Here is a 13,123-nt window from a genome sequence, read left to right as displayed (position 1 = left end):
ATGCAGCTTTGTATCTGCTTGCAGGCACCTCTAAGCAGAAGCCTGGGTCTCCCTACCCTCATGAACCATTCCAAGAGGAAGCATTTCCATGAACAACTTATGGCGACATTCTGTACAGGGCCAACAGGCAGTGGCAGTACCAAAGAGAGAAAAATTCATGGCAAGCAGAAAAGCACAGCAAGTCCTACACAGTACACCCTGAGGACAGAACTGCAGAGCAGGAGTGAAGACTTGCATCACAATTCCTGGAACAGAAACACTGGTTGAGGGACGTTAGAGAACACAGCGGAAAGACCTGTTTGAGCAGTTGCTTTTGCTAATGGCCAAAAGAGTGCACGCTCATGCTGCGCGTATGCTGGGACCTGAGTCCCCTCCATAAGCCCATGCGCTGCATACTAGCAACACTTTAGACAATTTCATGGTTGAGTGGCCAATGCAACTGTGATTTGACTTAGCATCTGGGCAGGGCAAATCTACTCCTAGCAGCACATTTCAACCTCCATGGTGCTCACCCCTCCCACCCCCACCACACCACCACCACCACTGCATGCAGCGAGCCCTGCACAGACCCTCTGGACCTTGGACTCTGCTACAGCCCTGTAGGCTCCTGTTCAGTGGCGACAAGCCTGTGCTAACTGCACAGGAAAGGGAAAGAAGGACATGCAACATTGGGTTTTTCTTTGATGGCACTGTTTGGATTGTTCAGTGTTTGGCTTAGGCACATTGTTTTATTAGTGGTTGTGGTGTTGGTTTTTATTACTGCTTCATTGTTCTAGTGACAGCTGGCCTTCCTGGCAATATTTTAATATGGTTATATTTGTAAGACAAATAAAGGCTTTTATTTTACTAAGAAACTTTATTGCCATCACATCTTATAATGTGTATTTTGAATAATAAAGATAAACAGGATAAGGCACAATAGACAAGTTATAACTAAATAATTTCAGTATATCTATGTACACCAATAATGTAAATACATAATCCCCCCATTACATTAACAGTTATGTCATCCAAAATAAAAATTAATGACAATCAATACCTCCTCCCATTCATTGTTATGACAGTACCCACTCCCATTGCACCCTGTGATGTGATAGTACCTCATTCACTGTACACACTGCTGCACAAAAAGTCAGAAATGTGCTATTCTCCTTTTTCCATAGGCCTGTGTAAGTCCATAATGTAGCAGCACAGAGCAGCCTTGATTTCTGTTGCCCAGGAACATCCTGTGCTGTGACTGGTGCACTGTCTGGTTGAGCGTATTGGTTCAGCAGTCCAATACTATCATAGGTCCATTCAAGTGCAAATGGCTCATTTTTGGCTTCTTAAAGATTGTGGCTTGCTGTGCTCTTTGCAATAGTACAGACACTGTTGACGACACTGGAATTCAAATGCATCTATAGAGTGAAATCCCACTCGTGCTGTCTGCCAAATGCACATTCAGCCACCATTCTACAACTGCTAAGAATGTAAATAAACCTTTTGCGGGGCCCTCTGAGATCTGGATATGGTTTCATAAGCCAAGACAAAGAGTGTAAGGGTCCCCTAGAACGACAGTGAGGACAGTTACTCCATTTATGACAATGTCAATTGGTGGGAATAGTGTCCCAGCTTATCCATAAAAGTAGGCTTCTGACTGACGGAAAACCCTTGCATCATGAACCTTTTGACTACATCACATCTTGAGGTCCATAAATTGGCCTCTGTGGTCCACAAGGGCCTGCATAAACAATGGAGTACTGCTCTTTGTGGTTTATGTACTCATTTGCTTCCTGAGGAGGGCAAACTGTGGACATGAATCCCATCAATAGCCCCAGCACATTTCGCTGGTTTTCAGAGAATGAGCTTTCCAATCACCTCAGGAACATTGTTTACACCCACCACCATTGGGTAAACCCTACATCTGATAGCCTCAGAAACTTTCACCACCACTTTACTCACAGTTGACTTTCCAACACTAAACTGGTTAGCAACAGATCTGTAGCAGTCTAGGGTAGACACCTTCCAGACTGTTATAGCAAACTGCTTCTGGACTAATATGGCTGTCCTTGTACAGGTGTCATGACACCAGAGGGTCAGGGCACGCTGCTCACAAGACTCCCCCCCAAAAATGTAGCTTTCTTCATGTAAAAGTTCTGGAGCCACTGCTGGTCATCCCAGGTCTGCGTGATCATGTGACACCACAAGTCTGCATTTGTGGCTCTGCTCAAGAAGCACCAGTCTACATGGAGGGCGTCAGCAGCTATACCAAGAGTTATGAGCAGAAGCTGCCAGTTTGAGTCTTCTATCTCTGTATTGTCACCCTCCTGCTCTGTCAGGTGCCTTTAGTGGGTCAAAAAAGGCCACTGAAATGTCCACCAGCACCTCATGGAAGCCTTGCCTCTTTCCTGAAATGGGAGCAAAAGCCCAAGCAAAATAAGTTCTTCAAATGGGTGACTTCTCCATGTTGCTGACTCTGGTTGCAGACAGTATGCAGACCAAAATGATGGCTCAGCAGGATGTGCTGGCAGGCTGCCACAACTTCCTGCAACATGCAGGGTGGAAAGTCAAGTTTTCCCACACTGCACCATGAACAAAGGGCTAAAGTGGCCACATTTCAGCAGGGTGAAATATAGTCTGTGATATGGTTGAACAAACTCAGGTCTGCATACTGCAGTCTGGATGATGGAGTCCTGATCTGGGATCCAAGCTCAGAAATTCTTAACCCAGGATCAGCAATGAGTGTGGACATAAGCTCTAGGTTTTCATATCAAAAGCCTGTGGACCCTGGGCTTACACTGCAGAGTAGACAAACCCTAAGACAGCCACCTGGCCTAGGGGTGAAATCCTGGCTCCAGTGAAGTCAATTGGAGCTTTGCCATTGATTTGAAATAGGCCATAGTTTTCCCACTGATTTATTTTTAGAAAATGGCTCTAAACTGAGTGAGGCAGAAGGAGGAGAGTTTGGTCATTGCTCAGGTGGAACTGATGTAACCTGAAACTATATAATTTGTACTCAGATACTAAATGAATAGACACATATTAGGAGGCTAGCTGGCTCTAGAGCAAGTTCTACTTCACAAACTTTACCACTTCACAAACTGTTTTTTTTTTAAATTTATTAAAAATATAATGTAGAAATGAGTTTGTAAATGTTTATCATAGTTTATTATGTTGACTGATTCCCCCCACCCCATGTCAATTTTCCATTTACAAATATCCTAACCCACTGAAGACATTCTATGCCAACATCTATGTAATATACTACCACATAGAAATATCACCTCCAGATATATTGTGTGATAAATAAATTGCATAGGCATGTGATAAATACATTTCTCACATGCCTATACATTCCATTTCATGCAGTTTATCCCATACATATGTTTATAGCTCCTACCAATAACCCAACTCCCTGGGACTGAGTCTCACATGCCAACCCCTCAAGGAGCTTCAGAGAGCTGCCATTTTTTAAAAAATGTAATTTATATATATATATATCCTCCTTCTCCCCCTTCCTCAAGTTATACCCATTTGAAATATTTAAAACTAACAGAAGAATCCTTCTAATTCACACCAGTAACTGGGAAACCTGCTGATAGTGTCTAAATTTGTAAACGATCCAACACATTTAAATAGTGAGGCTAATGCATCACAGAATGTACTTTATTTATTTTGACAATTGCAGTTTAGTGTCAATTATTTATGAGAGCATTATTTCCTAATGTACTAGTAAATGCTTTGTAGTGCTCTTTGTAAAAAGAACGAGACTTCACTATAGCACTATTTTTGTGTGCAAATTATAAAGTGTGCAGATTAGCAATGTGAGGGTTGTTACGTTTCTGTTGTATCTATCTTGCAGCACCAAGGTAGCGGTAAGACCCCTGGCACATCCTATAAATAGCAAAACACTTCTTAAATCCATCACAAAAGAAAATAAAATGATCTTACATGAAAAAGTCTACATTCCAGCACATTCTTGACATTTTCATCTTTGTTGGAAAAAACACACTCATTGTTTCCCCTCCCCCCTCCCCATAAAAACATTCCCCTCGGAATTCTAAATGTGTGAGGCATGCTGCTTAGCTGACATTAATGGCCATGTGTTCAAAGGAAGACACAACAGGTGTGCACACAAAAAGAGCATGTGCACTTGTTCCAGCAAAACCTTCCATACGACAATGTAAATGAATAATTTCCACGAGTGGTGCATTACTTACAAATGCTGGTTTTTGCATGTGCAATGAGTGAACATTTTCATGAACTCAGAGTCCAACCTCCCCTGTTTTCTTGCCTAGGAGAAATAACTGAAAGAGGAGTAGAAAGGGGAAGAGAAAAAAATCTAATAAATACAATATTTAATTTGTAAGATATCTTTTTCAAAGCCTGTAACATATGTATTTAAAAAGGCTATACTGTATACATGATAGAAGAATTTCCACAAATTAGGCTATCCCAAGTACAACACACATACTCCCCTTTAGGTAGAAAAATTTTAAAAAATTGAATTTTCCTCCAAAGATAATATAGTTTTAAGTTATAGGGGCGGGAAAGGACCATGAACTTGAACTAGTTTTCAAGCCCTGAGAACCTAAAAAGTCATTTGAGAAGTTTACAATTTCCCAGACTTCATGAAATTCACCCATCTCTAATACCAATACCTATGGGAGGTTCAGATACTTTGTTCTTTGTTACATTGTCAATAAAGTAGCAGAGCTCAAAGGACACAGAGCTGTCTGGTGGTATAAATCATACCCCAGCAGCCACAGTACCAGGATTCATGTTTGATGGGCCACAAATCAATGGGGGCCATGCCTAGTTTACTGCTGCCATGGCAGGAATAGTTAGGCTCCAAAGTGAAAACTGCAAAATTCCTAAGCATGGAGTAGGGCCAGGCAGAAGTGGAACCAAGCCACAGGAACTGGAATACATGGGGAGGAGGATGGGAGAAGAAGTGTAGCATACATAGTTTGGTTGGGTGACAAAAGAAGCAGGACATGGGAATGGTGCACTTCAATACTGTGCACACACCGGCTTTCTCTCTGGAAACTTTCTGAATATTGCTATATCCCTGGAGCTACTTTGTCTCATTGATTTAGAGCTTATTTACACAGCAAGCCAAGGTGTGAACCAGCTTAAAGCGCAGTTTGCTAAGCCACACTCTGGAACTTTCACTGTGCTGTAACATGGTCCACATGGTGAGACAGCATAACACTGACAGACCCTCGTCATCAGCAGGCAGGATCGAACCTGGGGCCTCCGGAGCTTAATACATGAGCCGCTACTGCATGTAGGGTGACCAGATGTCCCGATTTTATAGGGACAGTCCCGATTTTTGGGTCTTTTCCTCGTATAGGCTCCTATTACCCCCCACCCCCTGTCCCGATTTTTCACATTTGCTATCTGGTCACCCTAACTGCATGAGCTAAAAGCCATACGGCTGTTAGCTAAGGCTGTAGAGCATAGTTGCCAACTTTCACATGGTAAATAAGTGCCCCGCCTTTCACGATAAGCCAAAAATCAAGCTAATCCCATTTCAAAACAAGGCCAAAACAAGCCAGTCCCTGAGAACCCCAACACTCTATGTGACTAGATCCCCCTGGCATGCAGTCTGGGACTGTGGTGGGCCTGCTGTTCACCCCTGACCCTCTCTCCTGCTTGCCAGGAGCCGATCCAAAAAAAAAAAGAAAAAAAAAAGCAATAAGCTACAACAAGCAACAAGCTGAAAGGCAAAAACTAGCCAACGAGCAACTCACAAGCCATTTAAGCCAAAAACAAGCCTGATTTCTGCATTTTTTCACAGGTTTGGCACATCTGCTGTAGAGTAGACTCATTAATCTTTCTAAGTGGTGAGGGTACATCTACAGTACCTGCTGGATCAGCGCGTAGTGATCAATCTATTGGGGATCGATTTATCATGTCTAGTGTAGATGTGATAAAATCGATCCCCGATCACTCTGCTGTCGACTCTGGAACGCCACTGTAGCGAGAGGCAGAAGCGGAGTTGATGGGGGAGCGGCAGCGGTTGACTTGCCACTGTCCTCACGGCCAGGTAAATCGACCTAAGACACGCTGACTTCAGCTACGCTATTTGCGTAGCTGAAGTTGTGTATTTTAGGTCGAAACTCCCCAGCGTAGACCTAATCTGAGTGCCACTAGATAGAACGGAACACCACACTCAGAAGGTGTGTGGGTTACAGTAGCACACGGCAAGCTGGCGCACTGTAGATTTATACCCTGGCTTACATGCACTAATTTATAGTGTAGACAACTACACTAATGAGTAGACAAACCTTAGAGAGTTGGCATTTTGGAACTAAAAGGTTCTGTGGGAATTGGGAAAGAGGTCATGAATTGCATGAGCAGGAAGGTAGAGTGTGCCCAGCTACCACCCAACTGTTCCTAGGAGCACCACACTGTACAAGCGTCAATAAAGGCTTTTCCTAGTTACATCTGAGCCATAGGCTCTGGGGCTGGAGCACCCACGGAAAAAAATTGGTGGGTGCTCAGCACCCACCAGCAGCACCACGCCCCACCCCCCCGCCGCTCCAGCTTACCTTCACCTCCACCTTCTCCACGAGCATGCCGCAATGTCCTGCTTCTCCCCCTTCCCTCCCAGCACTTGCCTTGTGCCATGAAACAGCTGATTCATGAGGCAAGAAAGGAGGGGGGAGGAGGGGGAACGCAGTATGCTGGGGGAAGGAGGCGGGGCCGGGTTGGGGATTTGGGGAAGGGATCCAATAGGGGCAGGGAGGGGCGGGGTTAGGATGGGGACTTTGGGGATGTGGTTGGAATGGGGTGGGGCCAAGGGTGGGGGAAGGGTGGAGTCAGGGCAGGGCCAGGGGTGGTGAAAGGGGGGGGGCACGAGCACCCACTAGTGCTGGAGAAAGTTGGTACCTATGATCTGAGCCTCTGTGTCTGATAATGTTTAATGTACACCTCTGCCCTGACATAACGCGACCCGATATAACACAAATGCGGATATAACACGGTAAAGCAGTGCTCCGGTGGGGCGGGGAGGGGCTGCGCATTCCGGCGGATCAAAGCAAGTTCGATATAATGCAGTTTCACCTACAACCCCGTAAGATTTTTTGGCTCCTGAGGACAGCGTTATATCAGGGTAGAAGTGTAGTTTGTTTCTGGGAAATCTGAAAGGAGAGACGAACTAATCTAGTTTTGTTCCTACCTGTTGTAAGGAGTAACTTTTGTGTTTTGAAACAAGTGCATGTGTATTTAAAGTTTAAAACTCAGAGGCTTCAGAGAAATTTGATGGGGTGGTCCACTCACTTCTCTGCAGAACTTCCTTGTGACTCATCTGGGGAATTAGCTCTGCCACCTGGTCAAACATTCCTTCCTGCGGTTATTCAGTCCATCATTTCATTCACTAACTCCGTAGCCTCTAATGTGCTGTTAGCAACAGCAACATCCTCTCCATAGCTTAGCCCTTCGGCCAAACCACGTTAAAGTTCTCCCCACTTCCGGGGTATCACAAGCCCTTTGAGGCAAACTGTCCCAGGCAGTCTGCTTCCCATTGCCTGGTCGGTGCCATTCCCCCAGTGGCTAGTAGAGAAACCCAGGTGCACCCTCTACACCTGATTCCACTCCAGGGACCCTCAACCCAGCAACTATAGGCTTTTACTCTCCCAACCCTTACTGTTCCTTCCCTGGACCACTTCCTGCTCTTCCCCCTTGTATCAGGGAGTGCAGCTTTCTCTCTTGATAGATCCTGACCAGCTCCTCCCCCAAGCTGGATTTCATCTGTAATTAGGCCATAGCATGCCCTAGGTTTCCTCCAGGTGCAGCCTAAAGTTAATTGACCTAATTTACCCCTTCAGGCTTTGTGGGGGACAGATCCCCACCAGAAGAAGCTAATAATTAGCCTTGCCTTTTCATAACTCTGCCTGGATGAAGGAGATCAAAAAACAATGATTCTGGATAGCACTGAGAAGAGAGCATGACTTTACATTACCATTCAATTCTAGCACATATCCTCCATGGAGTTCAGTGCATACTAACAAGTACTCTTTGCTTGAGTATCAACCATGGGTTTAGTTGAAGATCTGAAAAATCTCCACCTTGTCATCTGAATTGTACATAAAAATATTAATCCCATCCTCAGAAATGTCCACTGGCTTTCTAATCATTTCAGAATACAGTACAAAAATCTCTCTCTTTCTTCACGACTCTCCACGGACTTGCATCACACATCCAATTGCTTCTTTTTCTCTAACCCAATTCCCAGCTGCTCAAACATCAGACTCCTTTTTGACCTTTTCCTGTCTCTTCATGGTGAATGGTAGAGTACTCTCTACATCTATGGCTTTTCTCTTCAGATCCTGTCCCAATGCTTCACTTCTCTTTGGCCTGTAACTCCCAACCGTCTCTAGCAAAACAACTAATCCCTGGTCTTTAAGCTCCCAGTTTTCCTGAGCTCAGGCGTCATCCCAAAACCTTGGCCTTTGTACTCTTTTTAAAATCATACCCCCATCATGTCTTCCTGCATGTTACATTGATATCTTCACACATTGTTCGTATTTGCATATAGGGACTGTACTTGGCTATGCATCGTGTTGTGATCCTTTTGTATGAATGAGCTACACTAAAGACTGTTGTATAAATACTCTGGATCATCTGACTGACAGTTCTACCTGTGAAGTACAGAGACACTTTTTATTTAGAAAATAATTTACTGCTCTTATTTTCTCTTGCATATTGCTTATCAGTTGTAATGATCCTATGATTACCACCTATTTGTGCTCTAACTAGCCTAACCAGAATCGTGCCAACTTTAACTTATTTGAAAAATAAATGTTTAACTGAGAAGTGAGTCATTAACAATTTGAGAGGTAATAGTGTCCATAAGCATGTTAGTCTCCTCCAATAGCTTAATTTTCATCCCCTTTAAAACTGTTTCAGGTTGAAACATGAAGCACTGCCAGTAGAAGCCAGAAGTTAGAAAAGAAAGAGCACTAGCCCAGTGAGTTGCAGCCTACAGTTCTTACTCCTAAAATCTGCTACTAATCTCTGGGTCTTGAAAATCTGCCCCAGAAGAATTCTCTAGGGATTCACATGGTAAAGATGCTTTTGCATTTAAGGCGCTGGACTGGAACCTACAGAATCATGGGCAATTCCTGGCTCTGTCACAGATTTTCTGTGTGACATGGGCAAGTCACTTAGATCTTGTTTACTATGAGGCTTGATTCTCCTCCTTGTCCCCCCAAGAACAGGAGTATAGGTGTAGCTGTCAGTCTGCTGCTGAACTTCAAATTCTAAAAACCAGTAAAATTGTAACATGGTGACACTGCAGACATTCCCACTAATTTCGTACTTTCCATGGCTTTATCATACAGAGACATATTCAGCCGGCTGGGAGGAGGTGGGAGACCAGATTTTGACGTTCTTGGCATGATGGTATTCACGTATTCCTTATTTTGACTTCATCCCTTCCCAGCTGATCTACCCCTGAATTCAAGGCCTGGAGACGGCACCCATAAGAACCACCACTGTAGGATAAACTGTTCAACCTTATCGAGGATCCCACAGCCAAAAGTAAGTAATTTCTTTGTGTCTTCCACTAGTAAACTCACTTGCAAAAAAACAAAAAACAAAAAACAAAACCAACAACTCAGATATTATCATTTAAAAGCAATAAAGATGACACTTCCAGACAATTCTAAATCTCCATTCCATATAAGATTCTGAAGATTTCCTTATCTTGTGGTGAAACTAACAGTTTTAAAATTTGTACATAGATTAACAAATCCATTATTCTCATTGATACCTACAATCCGCCAAATTAGAGCCACCGATACTCCCAACCAGATCACTAAAATACCAGAGGACTAAGGGGGACATGATAAGAGTCCACAAATATTTGATGAGTGTAACTAGTGAAGAAGGAGATTTAGGGTGGGACACAGGGCTATAACAACTACAAATGAACACTGACAATCCGAAGCCACATTCTGATTGGTCAGTTGAACCTTTCTGATAATGAATGGCTGTAACACTGGCTCCCAACAGTGCACTGCTAGGATCGCCTTACTAAAATCTCTACTCCCAATATGTTCAATGGACTGGTACAGGGCTGGAAGATGTTAGCAGGGGAGAACAAAGGATAAGATGCTCTGTGGGGAGGAAGGAATGAAGAGAGGTTGTTTGGGGTGAGAGGAAAGAATGAGGCGCAGAAGGGGGGGAAACTGATAGTTCTAAATTTCTGTTGCTCTTCAAGCCTGTAGCTGTTTTAACATTTCAGCACCAATTTGTGGCCCTGAAAGTGTTGTTCCACTCACTATCAGCAATATAAGCTAAACTGGGAATGGCTGAATATACCAAATTTCATCTGTATATAGGAGTCAAAATTGGCTGCTGGCCTACAAACTGATATCAAACAGCAGCTGAGCTTCAATAGGTAAGGGTGTGTGGTAGCAGAGCAAACAAACAAATAAAAGACACCCACAAACAAACCAAGAGACAGAGATTGACAGAAAAGGATTGAAAAAAAATATTAAACAAGAAATCCTCAAAAAAGTAGTGATGGGTACTTAGTGTCCCCCCCCCCCCCACCAGTTTCTCTTATACTGACACTATGAAAAAAGGTTCTAATAAAGAATGCGACTGTACGCGTGTGGGTGCCGGGGCTCGACCCTCTCTGGGGAGGAGGGGAGCCACGCCGGCCCACTCTGCTCGGGATGGCCCGGGAAGTTAGCCCGGCAGTCCTCGCAGTACTTGCCCGCCCGGCGGGCAAGGGGCTCAGGCCCTCCTGCAGAGCTGAGCCGTAACAGCCATGAGGCGCTGGTTCCTACGTCAGGGCGGATAGCAACACAGAGTCAGTAAGCTCAGGCCTGAGTCAGGGCTGAGCAACGGTAATAGCTTAAGGCCCAACCCTTGGTCAGGGTTGGGCAGAAAAACACTGAGTCAATAGGCTCAGGCCTTGGTCAGGGCTGAGCAACAGTAGCAGTTTTAAGGCCCAGCCCTTGGGTAGGGCGGGGCAGCAAACGCTTGCTCAGTAGGCCCAGGCCTTTGGTCAGGGGGAGGGAGAGTCTGCCACCCCGGAGTGGGGTGGCAGAGAGGACGCAGGCCCTCCCACTCCACTGCGTCCCAGCCCGGGGCCCTAACAATGGCTGTCACTCCACTGGTCCGTCAGTGGGGATCCTGGCTGCAACACACTGACATAGGCTCTGGCACCTCCGCAGCCTGAGTGGGGTCGGCTGCCCCCGGGCTGCTTCCGTACTCCCCCTCAGGACCTACCTGCGTCCTAAAGTCGGCCTCAGTGGGGTCCAGGAGCATAGGCTCATCACGACCAGGGCTGGGTGGTAGGTCCAGGAGTTCCTCGGGATACTCGGGCCACGGTAGCGCCGGTGGCTCCTCTGGGTAGCAGCAGGTGCGGGGAAGCTTGGGTGGCTCCTCCTGGTAGCGAGCACAGGGAAGCTCAGGCGGCTCCTCCTGGTAGCGAGCACGGGGAAGCTCTGGCCAGTCCAGGTGGCTCCCCTGGGTCGCCAGAGTCTCCCAGTTTTGAACTCCTGGAGGGACGTCTGTTCTCTCCGGCTGCTGGGGTCTCACTGAGCTCTGAGGGCCGGCTTTTATAGTTCTGGGTAGCCGTCTGATCCTTTGAGGGGCGGACTCAGGGCTCCGTAGTTCCACCCACTCTGGCCTCTGCTGGGGCTCGACCCTCTCCGGGCAGGAGGGGAGCCACGCTGGCCCACTACAGCAACATACATTCCAAAAAATGCTTAAGAGGGCTTTTTTTTAAAAAAGGAAAATAGCAATAAGCTATGCCAAAGGTGTTCACCAATCACTCACTAGTGCAGAACTTGTGGATTTTTGCAGCAGTAGGGGGAATGAAATTAAGAGAGGGAAAGATTAGGGCACCTATTTAGGATACATTTCATGACAGATCAATTTGGCTGTGGAACAGACTCTCAAAAGAAGTGGAGAAAGCTCCATCACTAAGAACATTTTAAATGTGACTGAACAAAACCCTAGAAAAAGTACTGTAGAGAATAATTCTTTATTGTTAGGGAAATGGAGTGGATTAGTGTGGTTATGGACACTGGTTGCTTGAAGTCATACTCTGAGGCCAGCTGGTCTTTTCTGATTATGTCACACCCATGCACCAGCCTTAGTGATGCACAATTGGGATCAATGTAATTTTCCACAATAATATTTCTGAATAAATTCTTTAGATATTATGTCAGTGCATAGGAACTGCCAGATTGGATCAGACCTCAGGTCCATCTAATCTAGTATCTTTTCTCTGCCCGTGGCTTGGAGCAGATGCTTCACAGAAAGGTGTAAGAGCCGTGCACTAGGCAGTTGGGGTCTAATCTGCCCTCCACTTTAGGTTTCATCCTAATCTTTAACAGCTAAAGATTAAACATTGAAGCAAGAGCTTTAACAGTCACTCCAAATTTTTTGTTATCATTAGCTATTATAACTGGAGATATTCTTGTTACCCATGTAAATGTCTGATTCCTATTTGAATTTTACTAAATCCTAGGCCTCAAGGCCTTTCCTGGCAATGAATTCCACCATTTAATTAGGTGTTGTATGAAAAAGTGTTTATCGGGTTTGAAATTCCTCCTTTTTCATTTAATTGAAATTATGTTCTTGTATTATGAGACAGAGAGAACCCAATATATCTTCTTTAGACCACTCAATTTATATACTTTTAACATGTTCCCTCTGATTCATTTCTTTTCTGAGGTAAACAATCCCAATCTTTTCCATTTCTCTTCATATGAGAATTTCCCAGGCCCCTAATCATTCTCAGCACCCTTCTCTGAACCCTCTGTGATATTAGCAGACCAGGTGCCAACTCTTGCCAAAGTTCCCATGTGTCCACTGAACACGGACAAATATATAGCTGGAAGCAATCTGGCTGGTGTGTTAATGTGATGGAGTAGGGACTGTCTGTGTGGGGAACGGGAAGGAGTAGGGACTGTCTGTGTGGGGAACGGGAAAGCAGGGAATGTCTGTAGGTGAGGGACAGGTGCTCAGCCTGTAACCCGAGCCCGGCAGGGGGGAGGGGGGAGCACCTGGGCGGAGGAGAAGGGAACAAAGGATTCGGCCGGCAGGAGAAAAGGCAGGACAGTTTGGGTTAGGGGCTGTGGGGCGGAATTCAGGGTATCCTAGCTGGGATCCA

At 45.2% G+C, this 13,123-nt stretch overlaps 1 long non-coding RNA gene across 1 annotated transcript; it reads right to left on the bottom strand.

The window, feature by feature from the left end:
• Positions 1 to 596: 596 nt before the first annotated feature.
• On the bottom strand, positions 597 to 11,516 carry LOC116824434 (uncharacterized). The gene is made up of 3 exons (XR_004373624.2): positions 11,230 to 11,516; positions 4,200 to 4,286; positions 597 to 2,387 (listed from the first exon to the last, which is right to left on the bottom strand). It is a non-coding gene; the product is annotated as an uncharacterized LOC116824434 (long non-coding RNA).
• Between the last annotated feature and the right edge of the window lie 1,607 nt (positions 11,517 to 13,123).

Source organism: Chelonoidis abingdonii, chromosome 2, assembly GCF_003597395.2.
Source record: "Chelonoidis abingdonii isolate Lonesome George chromosome 2, CheloAbing_2.0, whole genome shotgun sequence".
Taxonomy (NCBI): Eukaryota; Metazoa; Chordata; order Testudines; family Testudinidae; genus Chelonoidis; species Chelonoidis abingdonii.
Note: the sequence above shows the minus strand (reverse complement) of the source record. Positions and strands in the feature narration are given on the sequence as shown.